The sequence below is a fragment of the Amblyomma mixtum genome, chromosome 8 (assembly GCF_055824585.1).
Source record: "Amblyomma mixtum isolate Tamu chromosome 8, ASM5582458v1, whole genome shotgun sequence".
NCBI lineage: Eukaryota > Metazoa > Arthropoda > Arachnida > Ixodida > Ixodidae > Amblyomma > Amblyomma mixtum.
This window is the reverse complement of record NC_143019.1, coordinates 74,015,877-74,038,712: the sequence shown is the minus strand read 5'-3', so window position 1 is coordinate 74,038,712 and position 22,836 is coordinate 74,015,877. Positions and strand designations below refer to the sequence as shown.

At 46.1% G+C, this 22,836-nt stretch overlaps 1 protein-coding gene across 4 annotated transcripts in view; it reads right to left on the bottom strand.

The window, feature by feature from the left end:
• Calx (sodium/calcium exchanger 3) overlaps positions 1-22,836 on the bottom strand; it is a 370,386-nt gene that overhangs the window by 158,326 nt on the left and 189,224 nt on the right. For all 4 annotated transcript variants that reach the window (XM_089558541.1, XM_089558545.1, XM_089558544.1 and 1 more), the window contains one exon: positions 22,191-22,246. The gene's annotated coding sequence lies outside the window, so the exon portion shown is untranslated. The remainder of the gene's footprint in view (positions 1-22,190; positions 22,247-22,836) is intronic.

Genomic DNA, 22,836 nt, shown 5'->3' with positions numbered 1-22,836 from the left:
GTCCTCAAGTCCGCCTGACCTCATAAATAGCCGGGTTGTGATAAGTTCCTATGCCGGTGGTTGTTGAGAAGTTCCCACAGTTCTAGCCACGCCATGTAAGAGAATCGTAGACGCACATCTCTGCGTCCTGACATGGAGCAAGGGAGTGGATTTCCGCTTAAGCCACTTGAAATGCGTGAACCTTTGAGAACACTTTTCAAGCGGCGCCTTACAATCCGCTCAGTGTTTGGAGGAAGCTTTAATGCAGATTTTTGTTGTCAGGCCTACCCTTTGTGCCAGTTGGGTCTCGGAAGTGCTGGAGAGGTGATACGATTTCTATGCGAGCGTAGTCGGTTGTGATCGGTCTTAATGTGGCCTTCTTGAGGTATACATCACTGCATCCTCCGCCGTAGGTTTTGGGCGGAGCCATTCAGTAGAACAATATGCGCGATTCTCCAAACTAATGTCTACGAAAGATTCAAGCATGAAACTTCACACTATCTGGAGGTCGCAATTCATGGCTCCATTCGACTCCCCGGGTATCAAGCACTGCGAAGTCTTAAAGGTACCCACGCCACCTGCTTTAGTGGGTCGCTACATGTTGTTGACGGCAAGTTCTAACATTTTTTTTTTACTAAATGTAGCTCAGATGTGTTCAGCTGGAGAGTCTGGGCGCGTCCATAAGGATTTCACAGTTATAATCGGTGAACTTCTAGAGATCCCTCTTTTTGCGAATGGGTAATGATAACTGAGCAGCAATAAACGAAGGATGATGAGTGCATCGCCCAGTCGGCAGTCAACACATAGCTCTAATGGTATGTTTTGACGGCGCATAGACTCCTAACATATTTTAAGCCTGTCATTAATATTTCCTTTGATTATTGACGTCAATATGCTAAGTTCAGAAGTTTCTACATATTGTTACATTAGGCGGTGCATGCATAAGGAAGGAAGGAAGAAGAAGCTCTTGAGTTTGTGAAGAAGACGACGGTCGAGCAGTGTCGGCTGGTGCCTGCAGTAAACGCCTGTCCCTTGAAAGCCCTGTTTTCCGTGTCCGCTCTCTGCAATCACAAGCGGAACTACCCCGTAACATCTTGGTGGAGGTGCTTTCGATCCCCCTGGCCACAGCTCCGATATGTGGATCCGATATCGCATATTCTTTGTTCGTACACGATCTCCACACTGCGAAAAACAACCGCCTCATACCTTCACCATTTTAATTTAGATTACTTATAGAGTATGCACTAAACAAACATATCAATCTTCATTGCACAAAGACCGCTCGGTAACGGGTAAAACTTGGCGAAAATTAGTGCGTGTTCCAATGGAGTCGGATTCGGTGTGCTGCGTCAACAAAGCCAGCTATTTTCTTCTCGACAACGGACACGACAGCCGTTCCTCCTCTATATATCGCTTAATTCAATCACGTGCGGTAAGTGACATTTTTTCCCACACCAAAGGAATGGCCGGACAAGACAATGTAGGTCATTACGAAGACAAAATCTCCCCTTTGTTCCACCGCCATCAAAAAACATTACTACTCGACTGGTTGCTCTCCGTCCACTTCGAGTTCAAACAAAACTTACATATTCTCCAGTTCCCAGCATTCATCAAGGCTGGTACAAAAGCGAAGCCAGCTGTGTCAACAGTAAACGGCTTTTTTAGAAAGCCTACTGACCGCAAGCGAGCAAGCGTTGCTTAACGATTGTTATCACGCGATGCTCGCGCTCAAGCATTCAGATAAAAGGGCATGTGGCTTGCCTTCCCAATAGAGATAGTCTCCTTCCATTAGATGTGCGTGAGTTTTGTTGTGTGTACATACATTAGAGTTAGCGAGATCGATGACGACAATCGATGCATCAGAGAGCCGCAAAGCGCGGCCGAAGCGCTTTAACGCGGAGGCAGAAATTAGAAACCAAAATGAACGCGACTCGCTCTTCTTGACACGCGAGAAATGAATCGACCAGCGGGCACTTGGCAAAACAAACTTGCTCGCCATGATAGAATGTGTAAGCGTTACACTCGTTTTGAGACATCAGATCAGAAAGTGTAAGCATTACAATCGTTTCCAAAACATGCGAAAGTTTAAGCTTTAGACATGTTTTCAAAAATATGAGAAGTTTTAAGCGCTACACTCGTTTTCACGAAGCAGGTTAGGATGTGCAAGCGTAATACTGGTTTCCAAAAAAAAAAGTGGGAATACGGCAGTCAACATTGTTAACTATGCGCATTAAGATGACCCTCACCATCATCAGCCTGACTACGCCCACTGCAGGGCAAAGGCCTCTCCCATGTCCCTCCATTTAAACCTGTCCTTCGCCAGTTCCGGCCACCGTGTCCCTGCAAACTTCTTAACCTCATCCGCCCACCTAATTTTCTGCCGCCACCTGCTACGCTTTCCTTCTTTTGGAGTCCACTCCGTTACCCTTAAGAAACCGCGGTTATCTTGCCTTCGCATTGCATGCCCTGCCAAAGCCCATTTCTTCCTCTTGATTTCACCCAGGATGTCATTAGCCCGCGTTTGTTCCCTCACCCACTCTGCCCGCTTCCAGTCTCTTAGTGTTACACCTATATTTTTTATTTCCATAGCTCTAGCTCACTGTGTTGCCCTTAACTTAAGCTCATCCCTTTTCGTTAGCCTCCACATTCCTGCCCCATAGGTGAGTACCGGTAAAATAGAGCTGTTGTATACTGTCCTCTTGAGGGATATTGGTAAAGAGATATTAATATGGCGAGAGTTTTGAAAAGTGAACATGTTGAGATTGTGGAGGCGGGGAGCTAAATTAATACATGCAGCTCCGACACACAAAAATAACGTTTCTTGCAGACATACACAAACCGACAGAAGTATTTCTATCTCGTATAGAACTCTACACTAATTTTACATCACAAACTTAAAACTTATTTTTTCTCGCAACCATTGCAACCAATGATCTCTTTATATATTTTAAACTACGGAGTTTTGTACTTTTGCTTCTTGCATTTGCTATCTTGCCTTTAGATCGCGTGCAATAAATATATACCCTTTGGTCAACACTCCGAGACCTCAGGTGACAGCCCATTTCCTCGCTGCGCCGCAACGCAATATGTCTAGGACCAACGCCTCCCACACTTCATGCCGCAGATCCTGACATGTGTGCAGTTAGCCAACACCAGCTGATGCTGATGTTGCTACATGAGTTGATTTACCTATCCTATACAATCTGTAGCGAAAAAAGGGACTATCACGCAAGAACCCAACAGGACGCACTGACAAAACCTAGACCGAGGACCGTTATACAAAGCCTCCAGCGATCATGTTCCTCCAAAACCCCTACACGAATCCGTTTTGTTTTCTTCATAGGCCTAGGCGCCTGGTACTGCAGCAGCGACCCACCAGAGGCTATCCATCAGCAACGGGGTCATAAACCTATCAGCTCCCTGCTCGCCTAATCCCCGGGTATGATAGAGGACGCTGTAATGGCCGTTTCAAAGCACGTAGTACGGGAAAGGGGGTCTAAACGTGACCGTCTTTCATGTTGCCGTGGAGGCCTTAAGTCCAGACACGACGCCCTAAACCAGCGTTGCAATCCCAAGAACGACCTCTTTGCAGCGTTTACACAAGACTCTCCCTGACGAGCTATTCGGCAAGAGAAATATATAGCGCCCAAGACGCGACTCAAGCCAACCCATACAGAGCCGTTCCCTTCGCAACTAGTCAACTTCAAGGAAACGAAAATAACTTCGCCGCTATTTTTGCAGCTTCTTAATTTTTATTTCCTGGCCGGAAAATGCAACATGTCCTGCAGCGGTCGCCAACGCGATGCTGACCCCTTACATGGTAGTTTTGGATTAACTGCCTAGGTACGGTGTTTCTCAGATTATGTGAACCGATAGGTGAAGAAAAAGCATTAATTTAAGTTTCAACGTCTCAGCCGAGCATTGCAACAAGTTTCACAACTTTGCAACATGTAAGTACGGGTTCCTTATGCTTACGTCACCTACGCATAAACAAAATTACCGTTTATCTGCATCGACAGAAAAAGCAACTAGTTTTTTTCTCATTTCCACTGGTACCGTTGAATTTTTGATATGGGGCTCCTGAACTTGAATTGCATTAAAATATTATATTTTCTATGCAAATCCAACTTGATAGCGGCGCTACAATCTGGGCGCAAATTTATACTAAATGATTTCTGTGTATTTTACTTAACCACAAACTCGCGCTAATTCTAACAGTCTACTGAGCTCTGTTAAAAACGGACACATCCTTCTCTATCATCCTGTTCACTGACCTATCATTTGCGCAGGCGCTAAATTATTTCAATGATCCATTTCATGACTATAAATACGTAGAAGCTTTTCCACACAGATTTGCTATTTTGCGTTGAAGTGTTATGTCAGAGCGCATTGCATTGTTAGAGATGTTTTTTTTTTAACTGTTGTACTCTCATAATGATTTTCAAAGGTCTACTTGTGCTTCCCCGCTACAGTTCTTCCATTATTACATATAAACTGTGTCCTCCTTCTAAACGGAAATGAAACAAATAAAATCTAAATAACCGTCAACAACATACGCAAATCAGTGCAGTGATCTGAGCTCTGCTGCAGCGTGGATGTCGGTACGGTATGGTATGGTATGGTATGGTATGGTATGGTATGGCACGGTACGGTACGGTACGGTACGGTACGGTATGGTATGGTATGGTATGGTATGGTATGGTATGGTACGGCACGGTACGGTACGGTACGGTATGGTATGGTATGGTATGGTATGGTATGGTATGGTATGGTATGGTATGGTATGGTATGGTATGGTATGGTATGGTATGGTATGGTATCGTATGGTACGTTACTGTACGGTAGGGTCCGGCACTGTAAGGTACGATACGACACGACACGATACGGTGCGATGCAGTACGGTACGGTGCGGTATGCTATGGTGTGATGTGGTGTCCGGGGTTTAACTTCCAAAGGCATGCATCTGGGCAATGAGAGGCGACATTGTGAAATGCTCCGTATTATTGCGACCAGCTGGGGCTCTGTACCGTGCGCTGACTAGTACACCACACGTGCGTTCTTCGCATTGCGCTTCCATCGAATTGCAGCCGCCGCTATCGGGATCCAGTCCTGCGACATTGGGATCAGCAGCCGAATGCCATAGCAACAAAGTCCCCGTGGTGGACCACGTATTAGGAATCGTTATTGCAGAGCATCGAATTTCATTAGCATAGCGATGAGTTTGCTTTGAGTGGAGCCGCAGCAGTTTGATCAAACAGCGGCATGCCTAAAGTGTTGTTTGGTCACCACAAGATGAGCCGAGAATCCCGTTTTTCTTAACCATTTCTGTGCATAGAAGTCTAACTCCAGGTCAGGAGAAAGCCTGGATCCATATCGACAGGTACCCGAAAGCACAGGGGATTTGACCTTAATCCTCCCGCAACAGCTGCGGTTGATAAAAAGACTGGCCCACAGGTTCGATACGATGATGATGATGATGATGATGGAGGCTTTGATGGTGACAAGAGGGACGCCGCAATTTCCAGCGACAAAGCCAATCGCCTCGAGGCGCGCTCTTTGCCAGCTGAGCTTCCTGTGTTCCCGTAAGGTCACCTAGCCTGACCGTACGAGCGAAAGTTTTAGCGCGCGGCAAAGTTGGCTCTTAGGACTATATTAAAAGAAATGTCAACAAAAAGGCACCTGCTCTACCGTCCTTAATGGCGGCATACCACTCCGTAATTTCTGTAACGTGTATATAGGAGGCAGTACAGGCGTTGCTGGTCACGGATGATTGATGGCGCCAGAAAGACGGCAGAGATGGATTGCTGCTAAGGCGCGGAGGAGACAAGCCTGCACGCTTATGTATACGCACACCGGAAGTATAAACATGTCATCGGGAGCTTCTTCGCCCGTCTGGTGCCGAACGTCTCATTCAGAGCGCAGCACCCCGTCTTCCTTAATTCTGTATTCCTTAAGTCTGTATTCCTTAATTCCCCCTTTCCTTCGGCAGTTTCCACAAAGATTGTGCAATCCACTCGCTGTCTGGCAAAATTATGTTGCTCTCCTTCCAACTCTCACCCTTGTGTTCTGAACGGAAAGAGGAAAAAAAAGATGCAAGGGAGAAAGTTTAAATGGCGTTTACGTAACGCAATGCGAGATGCAGCGTGTCCTCTTAAGGATGTCATAAGGTGATGCGTGTGTCGGAAAGTGGTGGCAATACAATGCACTAAAAATTTATGGATCGCACTGTCCATTAGACACATTAGTGATGGGTCACAAGATGGACTTGTTGAAATGTGTCGTGTGATCTATTTACCCGAGTGACGTCACGTGTGAATCTGCGACCGACCAGGTCACGTGATGATGACGCCATTTCGTGCTAAAGACAGGGTCTCTACAGAAAACACCTTTAACAACTCACGTTGTAAAACAAAAACAATCCTCAACGTTTCAAAGTAAAGAAGGCCTATGCACCGCGTGCCGCACTCCATGACATCACCATGTTTAAAAAAATTAACCCTAAAGCGCAGCACCTCCTTAATGCGTCTGCTTTCTTGATATTCTCAAGTACAGCTACGGTAAACATAACCAACATTATGAGCCACAGTAAAACAACACAAAAGCTTTCACCGAACCAGAAACTCAGTCTTCCCCAAAACAGTCTCCCTTTGAATCTTTGATTTGTAGTGTGATCATGAGGCCAACTTCTCATTGTTAGTTTGTTTCTTTGTCTGATTTTTGTTTGTTTATGGGGTTAACCTTCCAAAGCGACTCAGGCTATGAGGGAGGCCGTAGCGGACGGCTCCGGAAATTTCGACCGCCTGGGGTTTTTTTACGTGCACAGACATCGCACAATACACGGGCCTCTAGAATTTCTCCTCCATCGAAATGCGACCGCCCCAGCCGGGATCGAAACCGCGTCTTTCGGTCGGCAGCCGAGCGCTATAACCACTCAGACACCGCGGCGGACTCAACTTTTTATTCCATTCCATCTTCTTACGCTTATAGCAGCCAGGAGAAAGCTACCGCCAACAAAAAAAAACAACACTAACATGCACATGCAATTGTCTCGGTCACTGCGCTGGCGACAAAGGCGAAGAGGGCCCTTCCAAATCTCATTCCGACGCTAGCACGGCAAGTGGGCGCCCATAAACACGGACTCGGAATGCCCCCAGCACCGTCGTGCACTGCGTCTCGCGACCTCTGCACAACCCTACAAGTAAACAAAAATCCCGCCTTGAGTAAACACGGCTGGCTTCGGCTGCGCCGTGCTTGCAATCTCCAAGCGAGTCCTCTAAAAATCCTTCTTCCCGATAAATGTGCGCAGTGCTGCGAAACGTGTAGATCTCGCATCCCTAATAGGGAAGTATGGGTGCTGAAACCAAGCGTGTTTCAACAAACTACTACGCGTGGCTCTATAGTTTGAGATTTGCGAAGTAATATAAAAGTGCACGGAACGCTAGCCTAACTACCCCCTTTCACTCTCTTTGCTTATTCAGCAGTAACTGTGTAAGTAAGAAGCACAAATTTCTTTTTAAGGACACATGATCCCAGAAATTGTACCAGAAAGATGGCACCACCACCAAAGACACTTTAGGTGTTCCACTATATGTATCCTCCGTTTAAACTACAAAAGTACATTGCTTCTGTACTTCAGTAGAGTTAGCTGTTAGGCTAGTTGGTATTGTAGATTTAAGTTCATATACGAGGGGCGTTCAATAAAGATTTCCGCTGACTCACTTTTATTTATTGCAAGATGCTGAAACTCCGCGTGTGTAATGACTTAAGTCTCCATAGGTCACGTGCCAATGTGCAACTCAGAACTAATAACAGCCTTTCTTTTACAGGTGTTGAAGTGTTGTGATGTGTGATAATGGATGCAGGGGAATACAGAGCAGACATCAGGTTTCTGTACTTGAAAGGCCGCACTCCAAGGGAGACGTTCGACGAAATAAAAGAGGTTTATGGCGAAGATTGCCTATCATATGATGTAGTAAAGCACTGGCATTGTCCATTCAAATGTGGTCAGACTTCGATGTAAACGGCTCCGATTGCAGGGCGACCCCACTCCGCTATCGATGAACACACCATCTAGCAAGTGGAGGCCGCCATTTTAGAAAATCGCCGCGCAACCGTTCGAGACCTAGCCCAAAATGTCAAGATTAGTGTGGGGTCCATGCAGAAAATCATTCAGGACCATCTTCATTTGCATAAGGTATCCGCTCACTGGGTTCCCCGACTGCTCACACCTTTCCAAAAGCAGGAACGAGTCGAATGCTCCCAGGCTCTTTTGTCCATGTGCCATGGAAACCAGTAGGACTTTTTATGCGAAGCATATTACAATAGGTAACCCAAGCCCTTCGTGACGGTTACACGCCGTGCACACCACATGACACAATGACGTCACGACAGATGAGAGACGGGGCTCCAACTCGTGCCGTCGATGCGGTTGCACGCCGTGCAGACCACGTGGTATGGTGACGTCACACCACGTGACACAATGACGTCACGACAGATGAGAGACGGAGCTCCAACTTGTGCCGTCGCTGCGGTTGCACGCCGTGCAGACCACGTGGTATGGTGACGTCACACCACGTGACACAATGACGTCACGACAGATGACAGACGGGGCTCCAACTTGTGCCGTCGCTGCGGTTGCACGCCGTGTGAATCACGTGGTATGGTGACGTCACACTCCCGCGCATTTCGAACGCGCGTTCACACTCGGTGTAGGTGAAACGCTCGCTCCACCGGGCAGGCGGACGCGGCTTCCGTGGCAATCCAGGCGCTCACCCAACGCGCGTCTCGGGGTTAGTCGGCGTTCGGCTGTAGCCATGCCGTTGTCTTCCCCCACGACGAAGGCTTCTAGTGGTTGTATTAAAATGACCAAGTATTCAACCAAGGAAAGCCATGTATTACCAAGCCTAGCCATCAATATGCTTCGCATCTGACTAGGCTTAACCTTAGCTAAGCCTCAGCCATTTTTTTCAACAGACTGATTGCACAGGATGAAAGCTGGGTGCATCACCATGATCCGGAGCCTAAAGTCCAGTCGATGCAATGGAAGCACTTGGACTCACCGCCTCCAAAGAAGGCAAGCGCCCAGCCCTCGGCGGGCAAGGTCATGCTCACAGTCTTTTGTCACCAGCATGGAGTAGTCTTGATAAATTTCCTAGCAAAGGGTGCCACGATTACTGGGGCATACTATGCTTCACTGCTGCGGAAACTGCCGGAGGTCATCAAAAACAAGAGACGTGGCATGCTCACCAAAGGTGCCCGCCTTCTGCAAGACAATGCCCCTGTTCACAACTCACATGTTGCCCAGATGGAAGCACGCTGCTGCGGCTTTGAAAAATTCTACTGCATTCCCCTTATTCACCCGACCTCAAACCATCGGGCTTCCACCTCTTTCCAACAATGAAGTCATATTTGAAGGGCACGCATTTTCCTGGTTTCGTGAGACTCTGATTTCTGAAGTCACAACATGGCTTTTGGAGCAACCTGTCGACTTCTACAAGCGAGGTGTTTACATTTGGATAAAAAAAATGAGAGAAGTGTGTGTTCCTGGGTAGCACCTATATAGAGAAGGACTAATAAATCTGCAAAGTTTCGTTGCTCTGCATCCACAGGAAGTGAGTCAGGGGAAATCTTTAATGAACGCCCCTCGTAGTTTTCCAGCGCAATGGCACAAGGCCAAAGAAGATAAGCAGAAGGACAAGAAGAATGACGAACAGTCCCCCTGGCATCGTAGGAAATAAAGCAGTTCACTACCACCTCCTTTTAATCCCAAAAACTGGCATTTACTGCTTGCTTCTTCAAATGAGCGATTTCGTGACCTGATCCCGGCCGCGGCGGTCGCACTTCGATGGAGGCGAAATTCTAGAAGCCCGTGTACTGTGCGATGTGATTGCACGTTAATGATCCCCGGGTGGCCGAATTTTCCGCAGCCCTCCACTACGGTGTCCCTCATCGCCTGAGTCGTTTTGGGACGTTAAAACCCCCATAAACTATAAACTATAAACACTGGGTGAGGGCCGGAAGCAATTTCCAAGCACAAAAGCTTTTTCGGGGTCATCTTCCGCGTTCGAGCAGTATTGACAGTCGGTTAGCGGACGATGGTTGCAGTGTGGTTCGCCGGACTTGATTAATGTTCCTGCCGATCTCTCGCCTGTGTAAGCAAGTAAATCAATAGGTTGTAATTACACTGGAAGATAGTGACTCGGTTAATTACCGAGCTCATTGGGCTGCAACGAGAAGCGGCTACAACAAAAGCTTACGTAAACACACGAAGTCATACATGAGCATACGCTTTTTTGTTGTTTTTTTCAAAAAGGAGAAGCGAGCACAAAGGCGTTTGCCCGGATTTCCGGATTCCCGGATTTAGCTTATTGAAGCTGGACCTTTTTCAGTCGCTAACTACCCGCACAAGTGATTCGAATGTCGGCGAAATGGCTGAGGTCAGAAGAACGAGAAAAACGGATGAAATAAAAACAGAACGTTCGCCAGGCACGCAGTGGTGCAATCAAATAGTTCTTTTTTCTTGAATGTTCAAGCTGAACTTAATCAACATTCTAGAGCGGATAACCTATCCAGGAATATGCGTCCTGCACTACGCTCCCGGGTCGGCAGAAAAACTTAAAAAACAAAACCCATCAACTGCATTATTAGCAAACTGCTTTAAAGCATCCTTGAGGAACCTTAAGAGTAAAGAATTTGCTCGAAAGGAGAGCAAAATTTCCGATTTCACAAGCCCCATCCATTTTCTATCTTTGCGAAACTGAAGAGAAGAAATACAGTCCAATTTTTTTTTTTCAGAAGCGAGTGAAATTCTCATTCTCCCGGTGACTACCAACTAAACCTGAATGGCTTCAGTTAAAGTCATTGCCGATTACGACAGCTCTTAACAAAAAAAAAACTTTAATTATCCGCCAGTCGAATCATATCGCCCGGGAAGTCGTTCTAGTTTTTGTATTCCGAGGAACGCAGAAAAACATATGCACGAATCACGCTCCTAGGATAAGGAAAACAGTACGAAAAGTTCTGTTGTAAACGGAACTACTTGTGTTTATTAGTGCTGGTTTCAAATAATCTTTTTAATAAGCAGAAGGGCTGTCAGTCTGGCGATGATGGCCCAACGACCACCCAGAATGAGTGACGTAGCGAGAAAAATGTCGGCGTCCAATCATGCGACAGAATTATGGAGACCAGCACGAACTGTTCTCACCCCTTATACTGGTTTGCATATAGATCAGCATCTGTGTTAAAAGCTCCAGATGCAACAGCTGTGTTCGCCAGCAGTTTCGAACTGCCCACACTGAAGTACACGAGAAAATGTGATGCGCGCCGACAGGTGAAAATATGCACTGCACCAGCAGTTCGAGCCAGCTCTTCCAGCTTCCTTGCACCAGCGTAGCACTAGTACCTGTACTCATTGCTACTAGCACTCTGCTGTGCTACACCAGCAGCTGCGCGAACCAGTACCTGGTGTATACTGCACGAGCTGTTTCCAAATTTTACTGGAAAGAGAGCATAAAACTAAAGTTGCCATACGAAAATATTCTTGAATAAACGAAATTGGAGGGCACTCTAGAGCTCCGCCTTAAGGGTATGACGAGAATGGGTATTTGATTTAGTGTCCATATATGCGAAACTGGTAATTCTCGACATTCATATATCCTTTGGAGTCCTCATACCACTTCTTCGGCAATGCTGGAGTGCTTAAGCGATGCGGCACAGCGCTGCGATGACAGATGCTGTCATCGGTGGGACTTGTGCAGACCAGGCTGCTCTTCCCGAGCGACCAGTCATTAATTCAACTGCCCCCTGCCACGCTGGTCAGTATGCACACAATCCGATGGGCAGATCGTGATGACGCCACATGGTCACGTGACCCAGATGGCCAACCTTGGTTGCTTATCCGAGGATTTTTCGCTCACAACGACGACGTCAGATTTTCTGCAGAACGGGGAGCCTTCAGCTACCGCGTTAGAATGCGCCCGCTGCTTAAGTTTAAGAGGGCAAGCATAGGCGGCTGAGGAAATCAAGAGCTTCAATGATTCGTTATCAACTAATCAATTGAAAAAAAAACGAAAGGCAGGTAGGTGTTGCAAAAGCAGCCGCTTCTTAGCTGATAATTTAAGGCTCTCCTCTCTCTTCCTCAAAAGTGGTTTCCTCGAATGACCACTGGGTCTGCAGCTCAGAAAGATAACTTAATCGCCAATATCATCAGCCATATGAAATATAAGGCAGCGATGCGAATCCAACTCGTTCCCATTTCCGTTTATGCGAAAACGCCTAGAGGAAAAGGAGAAAAAGACGCCTCCCCCCCCCCTCCCTCCCTCCAAACAAAAAAATAAAACGAAAGCCCTCTGGGGTTACTGACCACCAATTGTGTATTGCTTCAGGCAGCAGTATGTGATCTTGTTTCAATCAAGAAGGTCAGAAAAACAACAAAAATATGCTAAAAAAACTATGCAGATAAAAACAATTTTTCCTCACCAAGCATCGAAGTAGAGGGTAAACTTAAGCAACGCTCACCCTTGAAGACAGAAGTCTCGCCTCCATTACTCCGATTTCTCCGCCACTTTCATCTGCCTGAGCCTTCCCTCTTGTTGGCAACAAAGCTATTCATTGCTCCCTGAGGGTATACACTTTCCGTTCTAAGCCACTCCTGCGGTCCTGTTTCTTTCCTCAAGACATGTCGTCCGCTTGGTTACTTTCGAACCGTGAACCGACCATACCCGCATAAGCGGATTTCTTCCTTTGCAATGTGCTTCCCGCCACACAAATCGCAAAGCATGCAAAACGAAGAGAAAAGAAGCGTATTGCACAACCTGCCTGCGGTGCAACGCCCTGCAGTCTTCGTCGCAGGGAACGCGACGAGAAAGCAATCCGACTGACGACTTCTTTTGTTCCCCCCTTACACACAGCATGTTCAGTCATTTCCATAGTTTCTTTTTATTGTTTACTTCATCTTTTCGCAAGGTCGTTGCCTCCACGTGCCTCACTTCATGAAAGCCGAAAACTTGTCGCATAAATAGAGGGAAGGGAATGAGCCCGAAGAGAAAGAACATGACTGATGGAAAAAAAAAAGTGAGAAAAGCTGACGGCAAAGGGAAAGAAAAAAAGGAATTTCTCTCTGTCATTTGCATGGTAAATGCAAAGGCTTCTTTGGGGGATCGGAAGTTGCGAAGACGCGTTGAGCAAGAAGTTTCTTAACGGTCTGGCTACTGCTGCGTCAGGTCCCGGTACCAAGCCCCTTTGTGCAAGGGTGCCGTACTCCCCGATCACTTCTTGTTCTCCAAGTCCGCCGGGGGCTTTCAGGGTAATGGAACCGAACCACGCACACAGCTTAAGAACTGAGCTCCCGCTGGCCAATTTATTCTGCATGCAGACGCCATCATCGTCGTGACGAGTACTAGTTTGTGCTTATACACATCTCATGCATGTAGTGCAGGATGAAGACGTGGTTACTTCGTCTCCTTTTCTATTTCTCTTTTCTTAACTGAGCATATTTTGCCGTTGATTGACACTTCAATAGACGACAAGAATATCAACGAGATTCATGCTTGTGCTTATTGCATACGATAACACTCCCTCTGCGGTGAGCACGGACGATAAGCTCCCGGTTCGGTGCCACAGCACGTGCCTTTATGTGTTTTTAGAAAGGAACCTCAAGAGTACACCAAGGAGGTGCGGCGGTTTTAGCGATGATGACTTTTGGAGATGAAGAAAATGTAGTCCCCAGTCGTTTAATCTCCCTCTCGATGTAGAGGTCGAACGTTAAACACTGGCTTTTCGGTTATTCACCCCTCCGTTTTTCCTTTGGAAGTTCCTCGAGATACGTTTTTGCGCCCATATTACAACTTACTACTATCCTGTTTGCCTTTTTTCGTTCAGAATCAGAATCAGTTTATTGCAAAAAAGAAAATATAACGTGGACAAATTTATTCGGAGCAGGTCCCGTAGTCAATGACTGTACTGGGACTTGCCATATCATTAAGCAAAACAGTAACAATGAATGAAACGCTGCAACTGCAATAAAAACTCAGCAAAACTTGCGCAGTTCTCTCTGTCGGCCGCAGTACAGTTAATAAAGAAAAGCCGAGTGCAAAAAAAAGATAGCTTTATAAAGTAGTGCATAGCTGAAGAAGTTATACATCATAAAGAAAGAAGGAACAGGATAGGAAAACGTGAGCGATAAATTTGCGCTTGCAACACAAAATGCACAGTTTATAAATATCCTATTCGCTCCTGTGCAGTTAATTTAATAACTGTATGTTATGAGAAACCTGATTAATAATTATTATGAAAAGGTAGGAAATTAAGAATTAGGAAGAATTTTTTATTTATTTTTTATTTATTTAAACATACTGTCAATCCCCAGAGGGATTGTAACAGGGGTGGGTACAGAAAAACAATTTTACAGTATTATTAACAAAGAATTATACCAGAGAGAGCGACACAATCGACTGGTTACATTAATACAGGACGTGTCAAAGTATATGTACAAGGAATTCAAGAGGCAACACAGAAAACTTACCGTGTTTCAAAATACATAAATAACAATGGTAAGTACACAATTTGTAAAATTAGGATCATAAAATACATACAAGTAATGCAGCACCAAACAATGAAAGCAAAATGATCAATGTAATAATAACACAGATATCATACGATAGTTTTACTCTGTGTTTAGCCACAATAGCGCTTCTTCTACAAGCTGGGTAAACTTTTCAGGCGAGCTTTGTTGTGCAATTATTGGATCAAGTTTGTTCCACTCGCGCACTGCGAGAGGAAAAAAGGAGTAGTGAAAGGCGTTGTTTTTACACGAGAATTCCTGAATTGTGAGAGCGTGTTTGTGGCGTGTGTTTCTAGAACGGTTGATACTAACAAAGGCTAAGGGATCAATCTTAAAGGAATTGTTAAGCAGTTCAAATAGGAACTTCAAGCGGTGTACCTTGGCTCGGTTAGTCAGCGTCGGAAGGCCTGCGAGATGTAGTAGTTCAGTTGGGGAATCGGTGCGGCGGTACCTGTTGAATATGAAACGAACAGCCTTGCGCTGCACGCATTCTAACATGGTTACATCATTTTTGCGAAGGATTGCGAAGGATGAGGAATTTTTAGAAATTCCGTTACAACTTTTGCTTCTTGAGGACATGCATTGGAATGAGACAGAGTAAGGGAAGAAACACTGGGGTGAGCGCTGCTTTCCGGGTGTTTATCTCTTCTGTCACCTGCCTGATGTTCCTCACAATGTTCAATGAACTCACAAAAACGTTGTGCTCTAACCTATGTTTTTGTTCACTGTCCGTTGTTTTAACGTACTTCGATACAACAATGCTCTAGCCGCGTTGGTAAATAGCGTAATAATGACTACAGGAAAAAAAACCGTACGCTAAGTATCGAAGGATGACTCACGAATAGCCGTGATTTGGTGGTCAAAATGATTTCTGCGAAAAAGAGCAAATCGAGCAAAATGCCGACTAAAACTTCAAGGCTAAAAGCCCAAACGCAAGCAAGCCGTGGTCTCTGTTTTATCTGTTGTAGCGGCAGGAAAGTTTCGTGTAAAGAGTTTGCAACTGTGACGGCAACTATAATTCAAACTTTGATGATGATCATTGTGATGATGATGACCGTGATGACTTTTTATGGCTGAAGATCAGATTTGGCAAACACGCGCTAGGTGATGATGATAGTGATGTTTTATGGCGCAATGGTATCCGCTGCCAAAGGGCGCCATGGCACAAGGTATTTTCGTTTGCACAAGGTGGGGTCAAGGACCCATTTCCCAAGCATTTCACACTGATTAAACAGACCACCAGGCCAGGGGAAGCTTGTACCCATTGTATCACTGGTGAGTATCGGGCGGCACTGGGAATCGAACCCCACACCTCCCGTATGCGATGCTAGTGCTCGAACCACTAGGGCACAGCTGCGGTTAATTCATACTTTCTTGGTTTGCAAATAGCAGCACCGATCCTCACCAAACGGAACCAACGTTCAGTGCGGTGCAGTACGCAAAGCCTAAAGTAACGTCAAAGTACCAGAACATTCGCACACTTACACTAAAGATACAGTCAAACAGACTATAGTCAAGAGTAAGATCTGCCCATGTGCGACTGCATATAACTTTACGAGAGAAGGGGCGCATCCAAACTGCGTTACTGGAAGGGTGTAGCTGAATGGGAGAAGGACGGCAAAGCCATTGATCGCCAAAGCACACGTGACACATTTTCACCGGTCGGCAAGTGGATATAGCATTGCCCAGTTTGCGTTAATCAAAGAGTGATCTGATGCTGAACTGAATACATCATTTTGTTTTCATTTACAACATTCTTGCACATATATTATTGTTACGACATTGTTCCGATAAAGAAGCTGTATGTACCGCAATGCCGCCTTTGTGAAGTGATCACTGTAATAACACAAGGAGTACAACACGTGAGTTCTGCTGACTATGTTCTGACAAACACGCATCCCAGAGCGGTCCCCGAAGGACAAATCAAAGACCTCCAGTTGCTTACTTTCCCACGACCGGCGCAACTAAAGACGTCTGTTCTCTTCCACACGCTGCAACCACGCCTTCCAAAGCACATTGTGTATGCGTCTTGTTGTTATTCTCTTGCACGGATGGCACAGCAACTCCCGAAAATAAAACGGGTAACAAAACCCTGCTACAGAGCAGTCGCAAATGACGGTTCCCATAGAACGACGCAGCGATCAGACGCCTCGTTCTTCATGCGAGCTTGCTGCCGATGACTCCTTCGCGTGACGCGTGTCGGGCAACTCACACCTGGCACACTGGAAACCGATGATCAGTATGCACATCCGACAACTGCACACGCTGTCAGATGACGCTCTCTTTTTTTTTGTTTTATTATCTTGCTCCAAGTCGTCAAGATCGCGGGACCGGGAATGATGAATGACCCCCGAGAAACGGCTGGCGAAGATGACGAGACTTGCGTCGAAGCAAAAGATCTTACTGAGCAGCTGCAGTCGATGGGTGTTTTATGTGTGAATTCAGCTGCTCATCGCGAGGTCGTGGGTTCGATCCAGGCCCGCGGCGGTCACATTTTCGTGGAAGTGGTAGGCTCAAAAGTGTTGTTTATGACACTTTCATGCATATTTTTGAACCTCAGGTAGCCAAAATTAATACGAAGACTTCTACTGGTGGTTGTCTTGTAGCCGAGAGATCAGCTTTGGCACATGGTGACCTATCAATTATAATTTCAATCAAAAAGCCCCAAGGTTAAGCTCGACACGCATTCTAAACATTGGGCACAATCCTGCATGAAGTCAATAGATTGACTACAGACAATTTGCTAAGCCTAATTCGGAAGTAAACTACAAATGTAATTCAAAAAGCTAACCAGGCGTAATTCTTAACTCAAGCGACGAACAGTTGAATGGCACTACGCATCGCTATTTACGGCAAAAGAATATCCAGTAAATATTTGAGAAAGTAACGACTGTTTCCACAGAATTCCTGAGAAGGTTGCGAAAGCCATTTGGAAACGATGATCAACAAGAAAAAACACTGTTGTGGTTCTTCTCTAGTAGGACTCATGTGAGACGGCCGATTCTTTATAGCTGACCTGAAAGAGGAGAGTTCGATCCCAGCCGCGGCGGTTGAATTTCTATGAAGGCGATATTCTAGAGGCCCGTGTACTGTACGATGTCAGTGCACGTTAAAGAACCCCAGGTGGTCGAAATTTCCGGAGCCCTTCACTACGGCGTCCCTCATAGCCTTAGTTCTTTTGGGACGTTAAACCCCATAAACGAAACCAAACCGATTCTTTATATAAATTTTAATCAGAGCTATATAATGTGTGTATGTAGGGTGCACTGATGTTTTTGTATCTGCATCACACCACGAATTTCATTATACAACCGGTGGTTTTCACATGTTTAAAATAAAAAAGTTGGTATTTGCCAACTGTACAGCTAAGACCTATGCGCCATTTTCTTTTCCAGTACCGTTCAATATATCATGAAGTGCCCGATGCGATTCTATGTACCGAGCGCGGGCTATACACCGCATGCGGACTAGTACAAATTATTTTTTTTTCAGGCGAACTTCAGTCCTGCGGGCTATACTACAGGTGCAGAATGCATTCTGTACTATGGTGAGACTAAGAAAAATTACAAAAAACGAAAAGTGTATTGGTCCGTTTCACAAAGTACAGCGAGCTTGCTGATTGCAAACTGAAAATTACGCTACGTAGGCGGTATATTGTTCTTTGACCCCATCTTGCGCAGACCAATGACATCATAGTTTTAGCGCTCCCTTGCTGAGTTGCCTTTCTGCCATAAAGTTATACCACCGTCAGAAAGCGTACGGCATGTTCGCAAATACCTTTAGGAAAGTCTATAAGCGTCTACTTTTACCTCAAGGAACGTGGAACACTACGACGCCCTGCTTTTTCTTAAGAGGGTAATTTTGTTTGAAATTCTGTCGTTTCATTCGCGCGTAAGTTATTAGGAACCTCATTACTAACGCTCTTTCTTACGAAAGCTGAAGTTGGTCGAAAAACGTTTCTTTTATGGTCTCAGCCAAACTTTGAAGACAATAGCATATTCTACTGTTCACTTTGTTTCACACCTTTTTCCTTACCAGGAACACGAGTTACAGTAAAAATAAACAAATTGTCAAGGTATATTGTAATAAAACAGCGCATGGACAAAGGACCAGAACGGAGAGAAGACACACACGGCGGTGTCAACGCCGTGTGTGTCTCCTCTCCGTTCTTGTCCTATGTCCATGCGCTGTTTTATTACAAGATGCATAACCAACTAGCCCAAAATGCCATTTTACTTGTCAAGATATAAAAATGGCTGTGGCTTAGCTTGGTTAAGCCCGGTAATTGCGAAAGCAATATCCGTACCTACGCCATGGTTCAGCTGGTAGCGTAGCTGGTGGTGGTGCTTGTGGTTAGACTTGTGGTGATGCATCGGTTATACAATCCAATGTAATCCAACCCAATGTAATTCATTCCAATCCAATCAAATCCAATCCAATCCAATATGCTAATATGGTAGCTACCGGCCTCGCTACGCGACGGGCTGAAAATGCAACTAGTATTGCTTTCGCAATAAAACGACGACAACCAGGTGCTTCAAACATCACTCGTTCTAGCAAAAGCTAACACACCAATGTCATTGAGGCTGGTTCCACCATGAGAACGAACGATATCCTCAAGACCTTAATTTCAGCGCATGCCTCGTGGACTGCAAATGTTTCCCCCACAGACCATGCCCAACGAGCACTCCAGCACTCTACCGTAAGTGGCCGGGCGCTTCTCCGCATAAAGAGTTCCAACCGTGTATCTACTGCCCTTCGTAGAAGCAAGAAGACGATATTGTTACTGCTTCGTCTAGAGCAAGTGGGCGGTGTGTGCAAGCAGATAACATCTTGTTTTTAAGTCGTCAGCGTGTCTCTCCATTACATTTCCATCAAGCTAGGCAACTTGGTTAACGCAGTCAGCACTGTGAGGCGAGCGGCGTAGCTTCAATTCGCCCTCCATTTAAGAGCGTGCCGTTATTGGAAATCGAATCTATGACCACAACGTTATACTTTGGACTATAAAACCAAAAACACGCTAACAAAAAGAGCAATATACCCGCTGAAAGTTTAGCCCCAGTTTTAACGATAACTGAGCTAGTGCGTGCTGTTCCCCTTGATTCGTGGCTGATAAAGAAATAAGCAAAGGCAAAGAGTAAAGAAAAAACAGCCAAATGACCATTTTTCTCTCTGCACGCGGCAACAGTGTGTGGACGTTTAAAAGAGCGGTTTTTGTTTCTTTTTCGCTGTACTAAGGTGGGTTAGATTGCGCCGTGAGCATCCCGCAAAACGGCGCAATACTTGGGCGAAAATCATACCTTGCGCAAGAGAAAGAAGCGCCCTTGCGCCAAACATGCCTAGCACACGTTACTTTCCAAAGACTCTTTCCAATGTAGAACAAGTCGGGATTACTGAAGGCGATATAAGTTGCTAATGAGTCAACAAAAGATATTAAGATTTCATATGTAGGCAGTTCGAAGCATGCAGGAAATGCCTGAACGATCGGGTTCGATAGAACTTCGCTCCTGGGGTGCTCCCGTGCTTTCCTCTATAGATTACAAAAAAAAAACGTAAATGTCCTGAAAGCCCACTAACTTTCTCAGACCGGATACTACTGGCGTAGCCATCGTTATCATCTAGGTTAGTACACTGCCGAAGAATAGCCTCCTCCAGTAATCTCCACCCAGCGCTGTCGTGGGTCGGCCGCGACCCCGCTATGCCAACACTGTTATCTCCTAATCTTGTACCCTCGGGACAGCTGGGACGATTCCTTTCTCGTGGTATTTGCAGTGCTGAACTAACAAACTAATGAAGGGCGACATTACATGTGTAGACTCGGCCACCAACGTGAATGTCCTCGTATAAATTATGGTAATTTCCTTACGTGCGTTTCAATGTAGACGCCTGCTAAAAGTTCACAGGTTTGGTTTCGAATACACAATACACAGATACCAGTATCTGCGGTCACATTCGACCTAGAGGGAAAGTAAGTTTCGCAGATTGCCTTGTAGTAGTCACAAGCGCACAAATCATAGAGCAGCCCTAGTTAGCCGGACACAACTGTTCGTGTTGTACAGTAAACGCAAGCGAGAGCCTATTAAAGGAGGAGCTCGGCTGTTAGTGTATACAGTAACAGTCTCCATGCATCCATGTATGTGCGTGCTACTACTTCGTTAGTAAAGGGCGCGCAACTCCCACCGCAGCAAAATAAAAAGGACGTCAACTCCGTCGGGCTTGCCAGCTATCTCCTTATTAGTATACACCAGTGGGCGCATCCCTTCAGCCTTCTTTCTCTCTCTCTCCGACTCTACGCGTAATAACCCCCCCCCCCCCCCCCCCCCCCGTCCTCCCCCTGTTTGCGAAGCCGGCGTGAAAACACGGCGCGTATGTAGGTCAAGGCCCCGGGGCCAGAACGTCGATGATCGAAGCCGCGGCTTTCGTTACACGGCTTCGCGCGGCCGGCGACGGAGCCGAGCGCCACGGCATCGACAGTGTCTTTCCGAGGGCGGCTACGCGCCGCCGCGCCCTATTACCGGGTATCACAGAGTGCGTGCCCGACTCCGATAGAGCTACTACGCCACTGGGCGTTTTTCTTCTTTTTCTTTGTATGATCGCGTGTAGCGTTTGTGGCTTTGACATTGGCCCCGTTGTATGGTGACGGCGACATGCATTCGGCTAAGTGCAGAACGAGCTTGAGCTGAGTGAAACAAAGATTTATGACGAATCGGCACCAAGAGTGCGACGACAGCAGAACGAAGATACGGGACAGTTCAACAGATCGTTGCCCCTAACAAGGAAAGGCATTACGTCGGAAAAAAGAAGCTAAATTAGGTGTAGAAAGCACGAGGGCGGATCTTTCCCGAAGCCAAAGGTTGAAGCGGAGAAGAACAGAAACGCCTAAAAGCTGACGGGGTCGAAGGGTATTGATCGAGCTAAAGTGGCGACGCAGGTATGAGAGATTAGTAAACGCAAAAAATTACCAGTCTCTATCGCACCTGCCCTCATCTAACGTATTTCGAGAGGTGCATGTTTTCATATCGTTACCTTTTTTTGTCAACACTGCTTCTAAACCGTTAACTATAAAAAGAAACTGTGTCTAATGACCCCGAATCAAGTGCCTCCTGAAATATATTTTTAATCAGGGCACTTCAAACATGAGTATCAACAACGTTTTGGCATGCTTCATTATATGAGCATGCCTTTAGGCTGTTTAGTTGCAGAGAATCCCGCCATCTAGTCCGGCACTCACTCGGCAAGTTCTTGCAGTAAGGGCTGAGAGTGCTACAAGATAGTGCTGGCAAGTGCTGACTAAGCACGGCGGGTAACTGGAGAGAGGCGACGCAGGCTCTTTTAATGTCGTGCGCGCAAACTGGCTGAACAGAGACAGCCAAAAAGAGATTTGAGTTCAAAGCACTCACTGGTACCGAATTCAGCTGTGCATAAAGACTGGAAGTGCTCTACGCTAGCCCAGGCATGTTGTTTGCTTATTTCATTGCCTCGTTTGTTATAACGGGTAAGGCACGAGTGACTGTGGATTCAAGAAAGCAAATGAAAAGGAAGTGCGGTTGAAGTCTGATACACTTTGAACAAGCCCTTGTGTGAAGTCGATATAAAGTCGCCACGCAAGTAACTGAATTTTTCAGTTTTCGATAGAGGTTCCAGCACTTACCCCGAGTCCACTGTTCATCTCCAGGCTGACCTCCACGCCATCTTCCGTGCACCAACCTGTAAAAAAAAAAAGCAGTTTATTCACACGATAAAGTCTGAAGAATATGTCTTAGCTCTTTCGTACTCGCCGAAAATTTCAGATATATTGCCAAAAAGAGGACGGTCCCCGAAAACGGGGAGGGTCTCCTGTCGAGCCCATAAACTCTAAACCTAGGTCATGTGATCACAGACGCCGCATTCTTGTTGACCATAGACTAGCACGAAAATTCGTTATCCTCATCGGTCAGCAGATAACCACGCGAGCTCAGAGTGATGGCGTCGCGGACCTCTCTGTTGCGACATAAATTCCACGACTACCTTGACGGCTTTGCCACCACAAGCAAAATTTCTCAAATACATTTATTGCTCTGAAGATAACAGTGCTTCGAGCGCCGTGCCCCAGTATCTGTACAGTCGGCCTTCGGTTTTTCATGGTTGCTCTCGGTCTGTCATTGATATCTAGAGAAGCATGCAAACCACGGGCACCGTGGCATCAAAACGGCACTGTCTGCCTTCATGTGTATGTCCAGCAGACTATAGAGACAATTTGACGAAGCCCTCGTCTGACTAAGAGGCGAGATAGTAAGTACCTGATGAATTCCTGTGTG